The sequence below is a fragment of the Schistocerca cancellata genome, chromosome 9 (assembly GCF_023864275.1).
Source record: "Schistocerca cancellata isolate TAMUIC-IGC-003103 chromosome 9, iqSchCanc2.1, whole genome shotgun sequence".
NCBI classification, from domain to species: Eukaryota; Metazoa; Arthropoda; class Insecta; order Orthoptera; family Acrididae; genus Schistocerca; species Schistocerca cancellata.
Window position 1 is genome coordinate 249,578,468 of NC_064634.1, and position 14,986 is coordinate 249,593,453.

The 14,986-nt window shown below is 44.8% G+C and overlaps 1 protein-coding gene across 1 annotated transcript in view; it reads left to right on the plus strand.

Moving 5' to 3' along the window:
- Positions 1-14,986, plus strand: part of LOC126100713 (vacuolar protein sorting-associated protein 33A) — a 124,531-nt gene that overhangs the window by 86,832 nt on the left and 22,713 nt on the right. The window lies entirely within an intron of this gene.

Genomic DNA, 14,986 nt, shown 5'->3' on the forward strand with positions numbered 1-14,986 from the left:
GACTTCTATCTTTATGACAATTAGGCAAAGGTGTAGAGGGCAGGAAATGAGGAAGAAATAAGTAAATGTGATGTACAAAAGAACAGAACAACTAAGTAATAATCAAGATAAGTGTGGGATTAGGTTTAAGTGTTGCGATAAACGCTTTATGGTATCAACCTTCCACATTCTGCAGATAATGTATGATAGCACTGCACGGTATACAGAGTCTTCAATGTGCTGCTGTGTAATTAAAATCACTTTCAACATAGTCCTGTTAATGACCACCCTGGAAAGGGTAATGTAATCAAACACAATTACTAGTTAGGTTCATTTTTGTGAAAACCTCCACCCGTGCAAAGATGGTTATGACAGTGACTCTTTCCATCAATTTGTTCCCATAATGACCTTTGTTTATAAATTACAGTTATGAATTTTTCATTGCCCATTGCATACAACAAGCAGGTCCTATGATTCTGATATAAATCTCTGTGGGATTAGTTTGTTTGGATTGTTGACATGAAGCTGCGTGAATTCAGGCAACTGGAAGCCCTGTGAGTTACTCCCAGTGCGTGTGCACTGTAATTGCTGTGGGCTACAGGATACTCAGTTCACCTATGAGATTAACCTGTATTTAACCCAAATGGGATGGCAGTGAGGACGACGATTCGTTTGAGCGTTGTAAGTGTAACAGTAGTCTCTTTCCAAAGCCAGCTATTTTAGTGTAAAGAGTATTTTGTGTTCCACCCTGGAATTTGGCTCGTAAAAGAAATTTTAGTGTAGCATGGAACCATATCTCAGACAGACGAAGTAGGCCGGATCTGAAACGAGTTGATGATAGACGGCAAATTCAGTGTAATTACAGAGCTAACAGAGAATAATTAGGGGAGAGTTTTATTTCCATTAGATTTGTAATTTGTTAGTAGTAACATCCATGTAAGACGTTTGAATCAATCAATCAGATGGTGTTAGAAAAACAGCAATACAATGTTTCATTCTGAGACCAGTTATTATTACAAAGTTGGCAGTTACTTAGTTTTCCTGAGAAACTTCTAACTATTTTCAAATTTTCGTTGTTGCTTAAAGCGAGCTTTTTTCGCATGTGGGTGATAATGATATTGTGTTCAAATGCTACAATGCAGCAATATAAATCTATAGCGTTATTAAATTGATCTGAGTTTGGTTCCATCAGTCGGTGGAAGCACATCAGAATCAATACTAGCCTACAGGTCCACACAAAGCTTTTACAACAGTCTCCCCCTGTGGGTCCAGGGGTTAGAATAAGCCTGAGGTATTCCTGCCTGTCATAAGAGGCAACTAAAAGGAGTCTCTCACTTTTCGGCCCTATAAGTTCAGGTCCCATTTTCTGGTTTGACCTGCCAAATTCTACCTAAGTGCAGGCTATATGGGGAAGGATGCCTTACGTGGTGCACCAGTTATCCATAGTGCTCTTAGATTAGATCTCCTGAACCTCTTCTCGTCATGGGTTTGCATCTCTACCTGCAGTTCAACTGTTTGGGCAAGGACACTTTCTCGGGTATGTCATCTTCTTCTGTTGTCTTCTGTCCTCTTTGCGCCCCCCCCCCCCCCCCCATCACAGTATTGGATTTCTCTGCGCCCAATATCTAGCATTGTAGCCAGTCCATTGTGGTGGGGACATCGTGTACCCATTTGGTGGTAGCCCCCTGACAACACAGGAATCAGACTGCTGTTGCCTGAGCTGTAAACTCCCCACATATGCCAGAGAGTAGATGCCTGTCTTTCTGGGGCATCAAGACTCCCTGCAACGGCCATCACGCCAGGTGGCCTTTGCTGTGGCTGCGTGGCGCGTGTGGTGAGAGCCCCTGATCGGAGTGGGTGGCGTCAGGGCGGATGACCTGCAATTAAGTGGACTAAGGCATCTTTTGCTGGGGATCAAATGGCCCCTGCAGTCTCTAAGAAAGGAAAGGTTGATTTCCATGCTACCAAGTATGACCTTAAATTGTTTTCCTCCCTACCAACACCTTGGAAGGAACGTTGGGCTTCAGGGAGACAAGATCCATATTCACCACGTTACTTAGTGTGCAGCAGAACCCATGGGTACTCCTTTCTGGAAACGAAGCCTCTGTTTTTTGTTGAGCACTCAGAGGATAAGTTTGGGGAAGTAACAGCGCTGTCCAAAATGCACAATATGTCGGTTTTCATTCAGATGGCATCACCAACCCAGTCCCTAGCGTTACTCGCCTGTGACAAGCTGGGTAATAATTATGTTTTGATCACTCCCCACAAAAGCCTCAGTATGGACCAAGGAATTATTTTTCATCGTGACCTCCTGTGACAATCGGATGACAAGCTTCATGCCAATTTAGAATGGTGGGGTGTTTATTTCGTCTGGCACATTTACAGGGAACCCAAAGACAATGCGGTTGCCACCGGTGCCTTCATCTTGGTCTTTGAGGGTGATTCATTGCCTGAAAGGGTCAAGGTGATGGCTTAATGATGTGACATCAAACCCTATGTCCCTCCCCCTATACGGTGCTTAAAATGTTGGAAATTCAGGCATATGTCCTCTCTGTGTCCTTCTAACTCCACATGTAGAGATTGCAGACGTTCGCTACATCCGAATACTCCATGTACGCCTCCTCCCATCTGTGTGAACTGTGGACAGCATCACTCCCCATGCTCGCTGGACTGACCAGTGCTCCAAAAGGAACAAAAAATTATAAAGTACAAGACCCTGGACAGGTTGTCTTACCGCAAGGCTAAACTCAAATATGAAAGACTTAACCCTGTTCCCATGCAATCTTCTTATCCTGCCGCCATGACGGTGTCGCCATTGATGATGCCGTTACGGCCACCATCTGAGGTTACTCCAGTAGGCCGTCAGGGCCGCCCATCTTCCTACCCCCTCCAGTTGGCTGGTGGCATGTCTTCTTCTGTTGCTCTCAAAACTTCTACTTTGGGAGCATCAACCCCCAATGTGCTGGTGACATTGGTCCCCTCCCCCCAGCTGAAGAAGAAAAGGCCCTCTCCGGCTCATCTTATGCAGAAGTAGGCCCTTGGGACTCTACCTCCCCCCCACCCCCCACCCCCCACCCCGGTGGATACCAACCAGTGGTTGAAAGAGCCACTGGCTACTGGTCAAAGGGGCTTCAAGGTCTTCCCCTGTGCCTGAAGCGACTTCTGAGAAGCCCTCCCAGCAAGCCCCTAAGGAGCAGCGAGAGGGCAAAATTTAAAAAGAAGTAGTTGTCGAAGAAACAGGAGCCTCCAGTGGCCCTTACGCCAGCACTCCCCCACAGCTCTGCGTATGAGAATGAGGTGTAGATTCCGGCATCCCCTGAGGACCTGGACCTCGCCGATGCCTCGGATGCCATGGTACTGAATCCCAACACTCACCCAGTGATGACAGGTGATGCTGAGGCGTAATTTGCCTCCTTGGTCACTCCCTGCCACCCCGGACGACAGAAAGTGTCATTCGCCACTGGAATTGCGGTGGGTTTTCCTCCCTCCTGGCTGAGTTACATCAACTTTTAAGCAGTATCCCAGCTTTTTGCATTGTCCTTCAAGAGACCTCGTTTCCTGCAACGTGGACCCCCACCCTTCGTGGTCATCAGGGGTACTATAAAAACCACCCTGCGTATGACAGACTGTCAGGTGGAGTATGTATTTTCATCCTTACCTCTGTCTGTAGTAAACCTGTGCCCCTTCGAACAACTTTAGAAGCTGTGGCTGCCAGGGTGAGGACAACACAGGAAATTACCATCTGTAATGTCTACCTTCCTCCAGGTGGTGAAGCTCCACCGTATGTTTTGGCTGCAGTCATTTCACAACTTCCCCCATCTTTTCTCCTTCTGGGTGATTTTAATGCCCATAACCCTTTGTGGGGTGGAGCTAAGGTTAACTGATAGCTTTTAAATGGCTCCGTGCCCGCATTTGACAGCTTATAAAGAGACGGAAACAAGAGTGTGGGGAGAGATGCGTCTCGAACATTGGGTGGAATATGTCACCTTCTCAAGTCTGATCGGAGATCAAACGTGCTTTTGGGTACCAGACCCCAACAGGTGACCCTGACAGTAACATCACTGGCGTCTTATCTACCGTCACAAACGTGATTGCCGATCACTTTGCTGAGCACTATGCTTGAGCCTTGGTGTCGGAGAATTACTCCCCAGTCTTTCGCACCCTCAGATGGCAGATAGAAAGGAAAGCCCTCTCATTCACAGTGAACCCTATAATGCCCCATTTACAGAGTGGGATCTCCTCAGCAGCCTTGCACATTGCTTGGATACAGCTCCTGGGCCAGACTGGATCCACAGTCAGATGATTAAACATCTCTCGTCTGACTACAAGCGACATCTCCTCGACATCTCCTCATCATCTTCACCGGATCTGGTGCCATGGCATCTTTCCATCACAATGGCGGGAGAGCACCATCATTCCAGTGCTCTAACCCATTAAAAGCCCACTTGATGTGCATACCACATATTGGCCCATCAGCCTCACCAATGTTCTTTGGAAGCTGCTGGAATGTGTGGTGTGTCAGTGGTTGTGTTGGGTCCTGGAGTCACGTGGCCTACTGGCTCCGTGCCAGGGCGGTTTCCACCAGGGTTGCTCTACCACTGATAATCTTGTGTCCCTCGAGTCTGCCATCTGATTAGCCTTTTCCAGCCACCAACACCTTGTTGCTGACTTTTTTTGATTTATGAAAAGCGTAAGACACCACTTGGCGAAATCATATCTTTGCCACATTATACGAGTGAGTTCTCTGAGACCCACTCCCGATTTTTATCCAAAATTTCATGTTGCTTCATACTTTCTGTGTCCAAGTTGACCGAGCGAGGTGGCGCAGTGGTTAGCACACTGGACTCGCATTCGGGAGGACGACGGTTCAATCCCGTCTCCGGCCATCCTGATTTAGGTTTTCCGTGATTTCCCTAAATCGTTTCAGGCAAATGCCGGGATGGTTCCTGTGAAAGGGCACGGCCGATTTCCTTCCCAATCCTTCCCTACCCCGAGCTTGCGCTCCGTCTCTAATGACCTCGTTGTCGACGGGACGTTAAACACTAATCTCCTCCTCCTCTCCTGTCCAAGTTGGTACCTCCCATAGTTGCCCCTATATCCAAGGAAATGGGATCCCACGGGGCACTGTATTGAGTGTATCTCTATTTTTAGTGGACTTTAACGGTCTAGCAGCAGCTGTCGGGCCGTCCATCTCACCTTTTCTGTATGCAGGTGACTTCTGCATTTCGTACTGCTCCACCAGTGCTGGTGTTGCTGAGTGGTGCCTACAAGGAGCCATCCACAAGGCGCAGTCATGGGCACTAGCCCATGGCTTCCAGTTTTTGGCCACAAAGTCATGTGTTATGCACTTCTGTCGGCATCGTACCATTTATCCAGAACCAGAACTTTACCCTAATGGTGATCCACTTACTGTAGTGGCGACATGTTGATTCTTAGGACTGGTTTTTGACACCAGATTGATTTGGCTTCCTCACCTTTGTCAGCTTAAGTGGAAGTGCTGGCAGCACCTCAATGCCCTCCGCTGTCTGAGCAACACCAGCTGGAGTGCAGATCGCTCTACGCTGCTGCAGCTCTACAGAGCTCTTGTTCAATTCTGCCTTGGCTATGGGAGTGTGATTTATCGTTCGACGGCACTCAGCATTGCATTTACTTGGCTTTGTGCACTACTGTGGGCTTAGATTAGTGACAGGAGCTTTCAGAATGAGTCCAGTGACCAGTGTGCTGGTGGAGGCTGGTGTCCTTCCACTGCAGATCAGACAGGCACAACTGCTCGCCAGTTATGCAGCACACATTCATAGTTCCCCTGAGCATCTGAATTACCATCTCCTTTTCCCACCCGTGGCAGTCCATCACCCGCATCGGCGGCCCAGATCGGGGCTAACAATCGGACTTCACGTGCGATCCATTTTCTCAGAACTGGAGGCCTTCCCTTCCCTTCCCTTCCCCACCTCTACTTGCGGTCCGTTCACGTATGCCTCCATGGTGTACGCCTCAGCCGCAGCTTCGTCTGGACCTTTTGCATGGCTCTAAGGACTAAGTTAACCCCATAGCTCTCTGCTGTCACTTCCTCTCAATTCTTCACATGTACCGAGGCAACGAAATTGTTTACACCGACAGCTTGATGGCTGTTGGTCATGTCAGCTTCGCGTATGTCCATGGAGGACATATTGAACAGCATTCCTTGCCTGATGGCTGCAGTGTTTTCACTGCAGAGCTGGTGGCTATTATCTTGTGCTCTTGAGCACATCCATTCATGCCCTGGGGAGTCGTTTCTTCTGTGTAGCCTACAAGCTATCGACCAGTGCTACTCCCACCACCCTTTGGTAGTGACCATCCAGGAGTCCATCTATACACTGGAATGGTCCAGTCGTTCAGTGGTGTTTGTCTAGACCCCAGGACACATTGGAATCCCAGTCAGTGAACTTGCCGACAGGCTGGCCAAACAGGCTACATGGAGCCCACTTACGGAGATCAGCATTCCCATAACTTACCTGCATTATTTTTAAGCCCCAAAGTTTTTCGGCTTTGGGAGGTGGAATGGCATAGTCTCAGTATGCACAACAATCTGCGTGTCATTAAGGAGACTACAAATGTGTGAAAGTCCTCCATGCGACCCTCTAAAGGGACTCTGGTTGTCTGCCAGCTCCACATTGGCCAACCCACAGATACCTCCTGCACCGTAAAGACCCCCCCTCAGTGTCAGTGCAGTGCCCGGCTGACAGTGGCCCATATATTGTTGAGCTGTCCTTTGGCTGCCCTGCAATGCAATCTTCAGCTACCGGTCTCGTTATCATTAATTTTAGCCGACAACACTTCATGAGCTAATTTAGTTTTATGTTCTATACATGAGGGTAGGTTTTATCATTCTATCTCATTTTTAGCGGATGTGCTTTGTCTCTCTTTGTTCTCCACCCTAGTGCTTTTAGGCTTGATGTTTTAATGTGTCGCATAGTGGCTGGTTTATCCTTTTTATTCTTGTGGGTGACCAGCCACGGTCATCTGCTCTCTTGTTTTTATCCCTTCTACCTGTTTCTTGCGTGTCTCTCTGGTTTTCTTGTCCAGTTTTGTCCATTTTAGTGTTTGCCCTTATGTCATTCTTGTCGTTTTTCCTTTCTTACAGCATTGTTTTTTGTGTCTCATTTGTTTTACTCCCACCCTTGTGGAGTTATTTTAATCAGAACGAGGGACCGATGACCTAGCAGTTTGGGCCCTTTCCCCCTCTTTTAACCCAACCAACCAAACTACAACAGTCACAACAGCAGAGTGAAGTGCACACCCAGACTGGGCAGTGTCTGTACTCCCTTCCCCATGTTGCCTCATTTGACTGCAGCCTGCCAGCTCCAAGCATTCCTGCTCAGGTGTGCCATACCTGAGCACAGTGTGCTAGAGTGGTGTGTGCAAGCAAAATCCCCAGTGTTACAGACCCCTTTTTTTCTTTGTGTGTTTGTTCAAGTACTCAAAAGATGTAGTTCTGACTACAGTACTTTTTACATGCATACGTGTAATCTTATATAAAAAGCAATTCTGGATGTGAGCTACAGAATTTTGTTGTCAGTTTTCCAATAAATATGTTTGGAGAAATCTTTGCCTGTCAACTTCATGTGATGAAAATGTGAAAAAGAGCTTAGGAACTAAGGCAATATTTATTTTTCTGGATCACATTTCATGAAAGGTAATGGAATCATCATTATTTCAAAAATAATTTGAACAAATTCCCCTTCCGCTGTTGTATAGTCTGCAAAGGGAATGGTATGCTTGGAAGGTCAAAGATGCATTTTGGGACTACTTGAGATAACCTCTGTTCCTTTATCCTTTGTATGTCTTCCTCTGGAGGTCAGGGAAGGGGTGGGGCAGACTGTAATAAATTTAAATTATAGGAGTAAACCATTGCAATACAACCTCCACTGCCAAGTTGTTGACTATAAGACATCTGAAATGGTGGGTAAGCTGCAAGGTGACATTTATGTGTAAAGCAGTAGCGTTGATTGGTTCTGGGTGACATGGCAGTCCTCATCAGCCAGACCAACATATAGTCGACAGGTTTTGTGGAAGATACACCCCTGAATATGTAACAATAATGGAAATTCGGGGATGGACCAGTATGTGAAATAAGAGAAAAGCAACCACTCACCTGTAGTGGATTGATGTGTGGAGCACAGAAACACACAACTGAAAACAGCACTAGTTTTTGAGCACTGGTTCTTTTTCTAGCAGAAGTGCACACACTTAGACGCACGAATACACATACACCGAAATGCACACTCCCATGGCCATGACAAGATTGATGATTGATACCTTATTATTGAAAGCCATTGCCTGGACTGATCGAGCTGAGAAAGGGTTGGTAAGGGCGCAAGGAGTTGATAGCCGGAAAAGGGTGGGAGGGGGACAAAAAGAGAGAAAGTTAAAGATGACAGAGAAAAGGGAGAGTAGAGTGGGGGGGGGGGGCTGGGGGAGGTTGAAGAGTGATGGGAGGTTGAAGAGTGATGGGAGAAGACAGTGCAATATCTGGATGGAGAAGAATGATCTTGAAGAAGAGAGGAGGGAAAAGGTAAGATGAGGCAGTGGAAAAAGGGCAGCAGAGTTTCGAGCCAAGGGGATTGTGTGAGTGCAAGAGATGTTTGAGACACAATTATGATCTGTGTAGTTCAGAGAAAATTGTGCTGGAAGTGAGTATGCAGATGGCCTGTGCACTGAAGCACTTGTCATTTGTGTTGTGGTTTGCATTATGTTCCGCATTGCAGTTTGTCACAGTTTCACAGTGGCTGTTCATAAGAGTTACAGTTGGTTACCCCTGTCATGCCTATGTAGAATGCTGTGTAGTATTTGCAGTATAGCTGATGTATAACATGACCACTTTCACACATGGCCATATCTTCTATTGGATAGGATATACCTACGACTGGACTGCAGTAGAAGATGGTGGATGGTTGTACAGGCAGTTTCTGCATCTGGGCTGATGCCAAAGGAATGACGCCTGGGTTGCAGGGTTGGGTGCAGGATTGGAATAGAAATGGCCTAGGACATTCTGTAGGTAATGTAAATGGCAGAACATTAAATTGGGCAGATGTGAGTAGGATATCCTTCATTTCAAGACATGACAGTAGGTAGTCAGAAGCCCTGAAGGAGCTTGAGATTGAGCTTTTTAAGGTCAGTGTTATATGGGTGATTAGATTGGTGCTAGTTAAAATGTATAGTGGCGTCAGAGGAATTGATGGCAGGGGTGATCTGTTTATGGATGACCTGGGTAGGATCTTGTCTGACAGTGAAGGTTCTGCTTTTCATGACAGATGCAGCATCCACAGGTGGTGACATTGTAAGGATGAGACTTTTTGACATGGAATGGAAGACAGCCGTCAAAGCAGAGGTACTGTTGGCGGTTGGTCATGGGTTATGGTTCATTCCCTTATGGTCAGCACAGTTGCAAGACCTGTCCCATACATCTACCCACAACCTCCGAACACAGTTCAGTTCCAGGCATCTCCTATCCAGTAAAATGTAGGACAGTGTATGAAAGCAGTCATGATATACACTATGTGATCAATAGTATCCAGACACCCCCCAAAACATACATTTTTCATATTAGGTGCATTGTGCTGCCACCTACTGTCAGGTACTCCATATCAATGACCTCAGTAGTCATTAGACATCGTGAAGAGAGCAGAATGGGACACTTGGCAGAATTCATGGTCTTCGAACATGGTCAGGTGATTGGGTGTCATTTGTATCATACATCTGTATGTGAGATTTCCACACTCCTAAACATCCCTAGGTCCACTGTTTCCGATGTGCTAGTGAAGTGGAAATGTGAAGGGACACGTACAGCACAAAAGCATACAGGCCGACCTCGTCTGTTGACTGACAGAGACTGTCGATAGTTGAAGAGGGCCGTAATGTGTAATAGGCAGACATCTATCCAGACCATCACACAGGAATTCCAAACTACATTAGGTTTCACTGCAAGTACTATGGCAGTTAGGTGGGAGGTGAGAAAACTTGTGTTTCATGCTCGAGTGGCTGCTCATAAGCCACACATCATATCGCTAAATGTCAAATGACGCCTCGCTTGGTGTAAGGAGCATAAACATTGGACGACTGAACAGTGGAAAAACGTTGTGTAGAGTGATGAATCATGGTACACAATGTGGCGATCTGATGGCAGGGTTTGGGTATGGCAAATGCCCGGTGAACATCATCTGCCAGCATGTGTAGAGTGCCAACAGGAAAGTTAGGAGGTGGTGGTGTTATGGTGTGGTCTCGTTTTTCATGGAGGGAGCTTGTACCTCTTGTTGGTTTGCATTGCACTATTACGGTACAGGCCTACATTGATGTTTTGAGCAACTTCTTGCTTCCTACTGTTGAAGAGCAATTCGGGGATGGTGACTGCATCTTTCAACACAATCGAGCACCTGTTCATAATGCGTGGCCAGTGGCGGAGTGGTTACACGACAGTAACATCCCTGTAATGGACTGGCATGCACAGAGTCCTGACCTGAATCTTATAGAACACCTTCAGGATGTTTTGGAATGCCAACTTTGTGCCAGGCCTCACTGACTGACATCGATACCTCTCCTCAGTGCAGCACTCCGTGAAGAATGGGCTGACATTCCCCAAGAAACCTTCCAGCACCTGATTGGACAAATGCCTGGGAGAGTGGAAGCTGTCATCAAGACTAAGGGTGGGCTAACACCATATTGAATTCCAGCATTACCGATGGAGGGCACCATGAAATTGAAAGTAATTTTCAGTCAGGTGTCCAGATATTTTTGATCACATAGTGTATATCAACTATGTGCAATTACTGTACAGCATTCTATTTGGGCCTGACAAATGGCCAACTGTGTATTCACATGAATGGCCACTGCCAAACTGTGGCAAACCACAGACTTCATATCCAGTTGCCAAACATGCTGTAGACCACTACACAAATGACTTCAACAGCTGCTTCACTATGTGGGCCATTTGTGTATTCCCTTCCAGTACAAGTTTCTCTAAACTATGTGAATGGAAATTCTGTCTCCAACATACCAAGCACTCTCAGAATCCACCTGACATTTACCTCTGCTGTCCTGTTCCCACCACCTCACTATATCTATTCCCTTCACTCTTCTGTCTATATCGCTTCATCTCCATCCTGATCATGCACTGTCTTCTACCGTCCTCTCCCCCCATGAGCGGGCACATTCTCCCTCTCCCTCTCCCTCTCCCTCTCCCTCTCCCACTCCCACTCCCACTCCCACTCCCTCTCCCTCTCCCACTCCCCCTCCCTTTCCCCTCCCCCCTCCCTCCCTCCTCCTCCCCCCTCCCTCCCCCCTCCCTCTCCTTATTCCTGTCCCTCTCTCTCTCTGGCAATAATACATCCCCTCCTCCTGTTTTGATTCTGAATAGTTCAAAAAGTCCTCCCAGAAAATTAACTTTTGGTGTGTTGTTCAGAGTTTGTTTGAAAAGTTCCTTTTTTTTCGGTGTGGAATTCCTCTAATAAACAGAACTGCACATGCCTGTCTACAGAATAATATGTCTTTATGAAATCAACAAAAATTATTACATTTTTTTTTACTTTTGTGAATGTGGATACTGATATTAAATTATAGAATTTGTTTTTGCAAATGATATCCATTTTTAAACCCACCTGGTACTCTTTAAATGAGCTGTTTGGAATTACAACTATATATTCCATTTAGTTATTGTTCCATCCTAGACTTTCCATTATTTAATTTTGACTAAATGGTCTGTTTATTTTTCCAAGTTATTTAGTAGGGCTTGAGAACAGAGTTACAGCTGACTGAACATGAGTAAAGTCCTCTGTAATTGTTTATATGTGATTTGTACTCTTTCTTATGAAGTGGTGAATTAATGCCCATGTCCATTTTTGGGGTATTCTCACTACACAAAATACCCTGTAATATTTCTTGTTCATGTTTTAATGTCCCTGTTAATACATATTGATAAAATGAAAATCAGACTAGGCTAATCAGAATGTGAAATTTCGTTTGAAAAATAATCTTGTCTGTAATGGGAAACCGACACTGTCGCATGAAAGATGTGACGAGCAGTAATTGCTGGGCCTGATTCCAGCATGCATTGCAAAAACAAAATTGCAAGCGTTTGTGGAAGCACTGGAGAAAAATGTGCCTGATGACTCTTAGGAAACATACACAGTATAGGTAGGTGAGACTCACTTTATGCAAAAAGGGTGTGTTTAATGTTATATCATTGTGTCTTACTAACTAGACGTCTATGCTCCACACAAAGGCCTTGTCAAGATTGTAGAAATACCTATAGGATTGCTTCTGTTTCTTAGCTCAGGCAGGACTTCATTTCAGAGATCACAAATTGCTTTCTCTACAGATAGTAATTTACAAAAGCTAAACTAAGAAGCACGTAAAAAGTTATACTATGAAAAGTAAATCAGTGTTGTGTTGTAAGCTGTTTAATCAAAAGTTTTTGAAAATGTTGTCGGAAATTAAGTGGGTCTGTATTTAGTGGTAATTTGTTTGTGACTATTTTTATGGATTGTTCTCAGTCTGCATATTAAATACGGTAAGAAAATATGCCTCGAGTCATTACTTGATTACCAGTGTTGTGCCACTGCTTTTCTTAGCCTAGCAAAAGTGTCCCATGACTGACTTAGCAGAAAATCGTCATGGCAGGGTGACACAAAAAACTGTAGCTGTGGGGGCCCGTATGCACTCTTGCACAAGAAGTCATGATGAGACTATGCTGACATTGTAGAAGTCATCAACCATGTCTTCTGAATAGCGAAGTTGCGACACCATCACAGCACAGCCGTGGCTGTGATACAACTGGTGTAGCGGAAGGGTTGGAACAGTAGGCAGACATGTCATGATTGTCCAACAACCATGCCTTGCGCTTCGGTTGTGGTGTGGTTTAGGGAAGAAAAATGCTGCCATTCAGAAACAGTATTGGACTGTGCTTTGTACTCTGCATTCTTTTGTCCATCCTGCACTGAGGCACATAGCTGTCCAACTAACATGGCTGACTTTGCAGAACCTGTCATAACGGAGTGCTGACCAGCTGCCTTGGAGCTGGTGTGACGCTACACCACTGGAGTGCTGACCATGTAACTTCACTGCCTACTGGGCGAGGAGACGCCCTACTCTGGCTGAGGCAGTGCTGCATGCTGGCCCTGACGAGGCCACTTGCTGATCTAAGCACCCTCCACCAACCAAGAGTAGCATGTGTCTTGGGTGTGCTGAACGTCACTTGACAACACTGACTGTTCTATCTTTCTTGTGAAATAATTGTATTTATGTAATTACTGATTTTATGACTGGATATTGCACATCCTCCTGGTCCTTACCCACTGCCTCGCTTCAAGCAGACATTGTACGGAGAAGTAAAGGTCATGATCTCTAGAAAGAAGGCCCCACCACCCACCATAGATGCCCACATTCGATATAAGAAGTTGCCACTGCAACATTGACAACCACTGTCAGTGGATGGAGAAATGGTAGATGCTTCTGTCTACATTTGGTGCCAGAAGTGGCCATATGGACTGAGGACAATGTCAACACACAGTGTACATTGTCATCACCACAGTAGAGTGAACAGACTGTTCTCACCCCCCACCCCCCCCCCCCCACCCCCCCACCCCCCACCCTCACCCCTCCAAGCCAAGTATCTTGGTGAATCAGTTGGTCTTCTACCTGATATTCAATTGTGTGTTTGTCTGCAGATTGTGTCATTAGGATTGGACAATGATTTGAGGTTATGTCCAGTGAATTATGAAAGGATCATATGCTAGTGTGTGCCTAATTAGTGTTGGCATGTAACTTATTGTGAGCAAGGGGTATTACCCATTGTTTGGAAGCATTTAAAGTGTTAGCTATGAGTAGACACTCTTGTGGAGAAATTTGGTTACAGCAAAAAGAGTTATGATAGTCTTACATTGAAGTATCCTTGCCATCCTATTTTGTTTTCCTGTTGTTTATTTGTTTGTTGTGTATTAGATAAAGATTTCACAGTGTTTGTGTTGGAAACATGGGATTACTTTAGAGGGAACTTTGTGAGCTGTAGCAGTTCAATTATCTCAGTTGAGAGCAAATGCACATAAGCAATTGAAGGTTAGAAGAGGTGACAGGACTTTGTCCGGTTTACCTGCTCCTGCACTGGGTCAAACTTCCATCGGTCTAGTTAATCCGGTTGCCAGTTTTATAAACAGAAGACAGAAAAGAAATGAAGAGAGGGCAGCTAGATGTGCAGAGCAGAGTATTGATCAAGGGGTAAATTACTGCAAGCTTAAGAAGAGGAGAAATCAAGTAAAGATAGTACTTGAATGAAAGCGGTCAAGGAAAAGAAGTTAATATGCAGAGTTTCATTGCAGCAGAAAGTACTAAAATTGTAGAGGTTAAGGAAAATAATGTGCAATTTTCAGCTCTATGTCTTCTGTGAATTCAGATTCTATATCAGGTGTAGTGCCAGACAAAGTAAATATGTGTTCTACATAGATAGATAGATTTTATTTATTATAGAACACAAGAATCTATAAATATTATTTATTGCAGCATTGAAATAAAGTAGGCAGATACTGGTCCATTTTTGAGGAACTAAATTGATCAGCATTTGAATTGTAAAATATTTACCTCACTTTAATTCCACTATGCTTGTAGTGTACGTGATTATGATTGTAACTGATAAAATGAAGATACTTGTTCATTTTACATATATTCTTCCATTAATAAAGATTTTTTTGTAATTTTATCACATTTTCAGAATACACAACTGTATTGTGAGAGATACAGCCTATGTTGTTCATAGAACATCTTGCAGAGACCTCTGTAAAAAAACTTAGTAAACTCCATTTAATCGTATATGTGCTTACTAATGTCAATTATAATTGTTTCTCTCTTCTTAAAAACAAAAATAAATAAATCAATAAAAATAGAGGAACACATGATACGGAAAGTGATGGTGGTATAATAATAATAATAATAACAGTGTCTGCATAAAGTACTGGGGTACTTTGCATTCAACAGTTTGTTAAAG